This window comes from Octopus bimaculoides, chromosome 5 (assembly GCF_001194135.2).
Source record: "Octopus bimaculoides isolate UCB-OBI-ISO-001 chromosome 5, ASM119413v2, whole genome shotgun sequence".
Lineage (NCBI taxonomy): Eukaryota > Metazoa > Mollusca > Cephalopoda > Octopoda > Octopodidae > Octopus > Octopus bimaculoides.
Genome location: NC_068985.1, coordinates 32647088 through 32653757, shown reverse-complemented (window position 1 = coordinate 32653757; position 6670 = coordinate 32647088).

Below are 6670 nucleotides of genomic sequence, written 5' to 3'. Positions count from 1 at the left end.
GTATATATATATATATATGTATTTATGTATATATATATTTGTATGTGTATATATATATATATGTGTATGTATATATATATATGTATGTATGTGTATATAGATGTATACATATATGTATATACATATATATGTGTGTGTGTGTATGTATGTATGTATATGTGTGTGTGTGTATATATATATATATATATATATATATATATATATAGTCAATTCAAAAGAAATGAATCATAAAATTAATTGAAAACAAGCGGACGTGCACAAGGTTGATGGTTGTTGAAAAGAGAGAGTTTGATGTTTCGAGCATAACTCTTTGTGAGAAAGGGAAAAGTCTAAAGAAGGAAAAGAAATCACCAATAGCATGTGTGTGGTTACATTATATATGTATATATACATGTGTGTGTTGGTGTCATTCAGGGTCCAATGATGACAAAGTCTGTATTTGCAGCAATGAGAGCACATGTGACTCCGCAGTCCAAACCTGGAACCAAACAAGCACCTGCAGATGTTACAGCAATAGTCAGTTGATTGGATTGAGGCAGATGCTTCCCTGTGGCGTCTTTCTTTTGCAGAATTTAGATGGTGTTCGTTGGTCATTTTCAAAGGTATCTGCTGCTCATGAGTTGAGAGACCTCCACACTTGACTGTCTGTAGCAGAGGCTTCAAGTTCATGTGGACTAATGCCGCTCCATTTGCAGTTTCTTTTCAGAGTGTCTTTGTACCTCAGTTTAGGCTTCCCTTGGTTATGTGAGCTCACCATACAACTGCTGTCCTCAGCAACATTGACTCAATGTACACATGCACACACATATGTGCATATATATATATGTATATGTTTGTATATATATATATATATATATGTGTATGTATGTATGTATATATGTATGTGTTTTTATGTATATATATATCTCACTAAATGTTTTTAATCTCATTTTTATTAAGGAACATTGTATATTTTGGCCATTATTTCAAATAAACTGTGATACATAAATAATTTGTTATATTGTTTGCTTACTTTTCTTCATTTTGTCATTAGCATCATGATGATTAATTGGTTTTCTGTTAAAAAGTATGAGAGAAAGTTACTAACCATTGTTTAATTTGTAGCTCCTAATCTTTGACTAAAATATTTTTAGAATAGAAAGCGTCATGGTTATGAACGTTTCAGAAAGGGTCAGAGCTCAACTAATTAGGAAGAGAGTTAACCCAGATGAGATACAGTTTTGTTTAGTATCAAGGTGAAGCACTACAGATCCTATCTTCCCAGAAAGGCAACTGCAGGAGAAGCATTTAGCAAAAAATAAACTGCTGTAACTGGCATTTGTTGACATGGAGAAGGCCTTTGTCAGGGTCCTTCGTTCTCTCATCTGTTAATCAATGTGGAAGCTAGATGAGTGGTTGGTGAGAGCTATCCAAGCCTTGTATAGGAATGCTGTAAGGTAAAAGTCAACAGTGAGTATAGCAATGAATTTAGTGTGCAGGTAGGTGTTCACCAAGGATCAGTTCTTAGCTCCCTCTTGTTCATTATATTCCTCCAGGCCATGACAAAGGAATTTAAGCACCTTTGGGTGCTCCTTTATGCTGATGACCTTGTTTTTATAACTGAATCTCTACTAGAATTAGAGAAGAAAGTTTAGGTGTGGAAGCAAGGATGGGAATTTAAGGGCCTTATAGTTAATTTAGCAAAGACCAAAGTACTAGTAAGCAGGGAAGCAGACAAATTACTAATCCCATCAGGGAAATGGCTCTGCCCAGTAGGTAAAAAAAGGTGTAAGTAGAAATTCCCAAATTGGGACAACTCAACACCATGAAAATTGATTAATAAATAATTTATTTGTTTTATAACATTATCAGAAATTTATAAAAAGATTATAGATTAATACATGGCTTGAATTAAAAAAAAAAAAGCAGAACTTTTAAAATTCGAAATATTATCAGAAATTTATAAAAAGATTAATCTTTTACAAGAGGATGTTGCTCGGGGAAGACTGGACAAATAACCATGCTGAAGCAGCAAAGAAAAGACTCCAAACAGAGCTGGGAATGGAGCACCCCACAATATGGAGATTCATAAATGGGCTACATAAGGTGCAAAGAAACTGAGATGCAATTTTTGAGCAACTGATTGGAGGTCATCCCCTTCCCCCTAAACTGAAGAAGTATATGAAGGCAGATGATAGAATTCTGCATATTGTTTCATCTTTTTCAGAATGATCTCCTACAATATTTGAAGGGAATTGCATACAACTTTCAGTAAATTTCTCATTTAAATTTTAGCCTTGTATTAAAACTGTATAGTTTCTCAATTACTTTTATTTGAATTTTAAAATTTATGTCATGTATTAAATTAGTCTTTTATAAATACCTGATAATGTTATAAAATGAATAAATTATTTATTAATCACTTTTCCTGGTGTTGAGTCAAGTTGAGTTGTCCTGCACACAGAAATTCCATATGTAAGCTATGAACACATAAGGGATGCAGTGGAATCACAGGAAGATTAATAGAATAAGTAGTTTTTGTGTGTAGCAGTGAAACATGGGCCATAACTGCTGAGGACATGCATAGGCTTGAAAGAAATGAAGCTAGTATGATTCGCTGGATGTGTAATGTCAGTGTGCTTACACAACAGAGTGTAAGAGAGACGACTGCACTGGTATGGTCATGTGTTATAAATGGATGACGACAGCTGTGTGAGGAAGTGCCACTCCCTAACTGTGGAAGAGGTAGATCCAGGAAGACATAGGATGAGGTGAAGCATGACCTTCAAACATTGGGTGTCACAGAGGCAATGACAGGAGACCGAGACCTTTGGAGATATGCTGTGATTGAGAAGACTCGACAACTAAAGTGAGATCGCAGCCATGCATGTCCAGCCCAGCTAAGATGCGTCAGGTGATATGATATGCTTGAGAAGACCTGTTGAGTCAAGTAAATCCAATATCGTAGATGTGGTCAGTGCCCCCTGACTGACTCCCATGTTGGTGGCACGTAAAAAGCACGATTTGAACATGGTCAATTCCAGGCCCCACAACCTATACCTGCCCCCTCCCCCACCTCCTATACTGGAAATCTCTTATACCAGAAATCCCTATATAGCTCTGCCTTGCTTCTGTACCAGAAGACTTGCATGGCTCCCTCCACCACCAATTATCACACTACTGCATGCACCAAAAAGAGATGTGTTATTTAATAAATTAACAACTTTTTCACTCTATATATAATGGACAAACCAATAGCGGCTCATTTACTTAATTTAGACATTGACCTATTTATGCTTGCAGCAATAACAGTTATATTTACAATGCTCATAACACTTACATTTACAATGTTTATATTACACTCACCTCCGATAGGGGCAACGATTTTAACATGTTTGAATGTAGGTTAAAGTGAGAACAACTGATGTGACATGTCTGTTACCAAACAATCATTGAAACCTTCTTTTTAGGTGCTGAATACCATATCTTCTTCCCATGTTACTGCACATGTCCCTTTCAGAGTTAGCACTGTCAATGTAGGCAAATTGAAAGGTAGGTCTAGCAAGATTGTTGAGATGCTTGAATGGAAGCATGTTGATGTAAGTTGCATTCAAGAGATAAGGTGGAGCAGAGCTTCAGCTGGGTTCCCCACAAGCAAGACACATAGGTATAAAATCTTCTCGGAAGATAACAGGAACGGGGTAGGTGGTATGGAAATACTTCTTGCAGAGAAATAGGTAGATAAGGTCATAGAGGTAGTCAGATTGTGTGATAGAGTACTTAAGCTCAGGTTACTCTTGCAGAATAGTATAGCGACAATTATCTCTGCCTATGCCCCACAAACAGGCCTACCAAATGAACATAAGGACCACTTTTATGATATTCTTCTGTAGGCTACCTCAAAGACAAGTGACAACAATCTCATCTTTGTGGCTGGGAATTTCAACGGGTATATCGGACAGCAGCCTGGTATCTTCCATGGTGTACATGGGGGCCATGGAATTGGTTCCTGAAACGAAGAGGGAACAAGGCTACTGGAGTTCTATTATGCAATAACCTATTGATGTACAACACCAACTTCAGGAAGCCAGCCAGCTACCTGATAACCTGCCAGTTGGGTGACTGTGCTAGCAAGATGGATTACATTCTCACCAGACAGTGGGATGTATGGTTGCTCGTAAATACAAAAATACTCCCTGGTGAAGAATGTACCCCACCAGCATAGACTAGTCATTAGTGATTTTAAACTCGAGGCCAGAAGGATGTCAAGAAGCAGACCAATCTGGAAAAGAAGGATTTGGAAGTTTAAAGACCCTTCATATAGTCAGAGATTTAGGGACATCTTAATTGAGAAATTTGATGAGAGGGAGGAGGAACTACAGACTTGCGACATAGAGGGCAACTGGGAATTCCTGCGGCATAGCTTGCTGAGTGCCACAGACCAAATCTGTGGCTGGTGCAAAGTCCCGTCCAGACCTAGGGTAACATAGTGGTGGAACAGTGTGGTAGACAAGGCCATTAGAGCAAAGAAACAGGTCTGGAAGAGTGGGGGTAGCAGGGAACTGTATCAGATAGTCAGAAGGGAAGTTAGGAGACAGGTATATCTAGCCAAGAGAGAAGCAGAAAAGTTTGCCTATGTTCAGTGATGTGAGGACCAAAGAACTGAAGTGTTTTGGATTGCAAGACGTGTGAGAGAAAATCGTGATGTCATAGGAGAGAAATGTGTCCACATGGATAATGGTGCATTTGCATTTAATGATTCTGTAAAGAAAGAGGCTTGGAAATGCCATTATGAAAGACTACTGAATGGGAGGAAGAGAGTCTGCCAAATGTTGACCCAACTTCAAGAAGCCATCCAGCCACCTGATAAACTACCAATCAGGTGCCTATGCTAGCCAGATCAATTACATTCTCACCAGACAGCATGAAGAATGCATCCCCCGGCATAGGCTAGTCATTAGTGACTTTAGATTCCAGGCTAGAAGGATGCCAGAAAGCAGACCAATCATATATTTTTGATGTTGATGAAATTTTAACCATTACACACAAATAAAGTAAAATTTCTTCTTAGAAGTTACAAAGACCCCTTCATGGGCACTTCACACCCACAATTTAGTCATTTTTCCTAAGCAAAGACGAATACAGTTGTACTATTGGAAGCTATAGGGTCACCCGAACATAACAGATGAGCATTATTTGTAATTCAACGGTACAACAGTGTAAGACTATCCTTTCAGATATACTTACATTGTGATTTCTGCAATGTGGTGCATAAATTGTCAAGTAAATGAGACGCATCTTTGCCTCCACTGATTCACTTGCAAAGTGTTGAGTAAAATTATTTCGTTGCAGACCTCCTTTGAGTCTTTTTATTATCACTGGGACACACATAGTCCCCAGTTGGTAACATTGATTTCAAGGCCTTCCCAGGTCGATGTTCGTGTGTTTACATCCCTGTAACTTACAGAATAAGCACTAGGCTTACAAAAAATAAGTCCTGGAGTCAATTTCTTTGACTAAAATCATTTAAGGTGGTGCTGCAGCATGGCCACGACTGAAACAAGTAAGAGAATAAAAGTATATATAGGCGCACACACAGATTGTAAGCCAGATAAACAAAGTTAGACTTTGATAAAGAAAATAATTTTATGTAATGTCTTGCCTTGACGGTTGCTTCAAGATGGCCATAACTTACATAACTATATTCATAAATAAGATATGCATGAAATTCTTAAAGTTAAGCCTCCCTTTCTAAGAGTAGAGTGACAAATAGTGTTAAGCGCAGGGATACACCAACACCAACTCTGTTCGCATTGTACTTTACTATGCCATTCTTGATGGCTTTTGAAGATTGCTTACATAAAGTTCACATCAGATACTGAACAAGTAGGATGTTGAATATAAGATGGGCTGCTGCCAAAACAAAGTTATTCTCATTACAAATATGAGAATTCCTGTATGTTGATGACTGACCTTGATACTCACTCCCAGTGACATGCAGCATTTTATGGACTCCTCAACAGCATGCAGTGTACTAGGTCTAACAATTAGCCTGAAAAAAAAAAGAAGTCATAAGGAACCAACCTGTATCAGGTAAAGCTTACTCTGAGCCAAACATGTATATGGACAGAAATTGCAGGTGTGGATAGATTCATGTATTTTGGCAGTACTGTGAACATGGACAAATACTCTTGAAGTTGAAATCTCCCTCTGAAACAAGAAAGCCAGTGATGCATTTGGAAAATTGTATAGACATTTATGGCCTCAGCATGGAATTTTAACCAAGACAAAGCTGAAGGTCTGCAATATTTTGTCTTCATTGTTACATGAAGTTGAAACTTGGGTTACTTACCTGAGATGTAAAGAGGCAGGAGTGATTTCACCAACAGTGTCTCCATCATATACTGTGTACCATGTCAAAGCTATCCATTGCTCTAAATCCTTAAAATGTCATGTCTCATATTCCATCTATGTTCAACACTGAATGAATGTATGTATTCATTTGCAATGATACCTTATGAGCTCCACTACAGCTCATATTCAGGCCCATTTAAAATACTCAGTAAAAACTCAAGAACTTCTGGATATGAATGAGAAAACAAACACATTCATTGATCAACTGGAGGCTCAGCTAGAAGACAGAACAACACCAACCTGTCTAACTAGACCCGTTCAACATCAACACATCCTT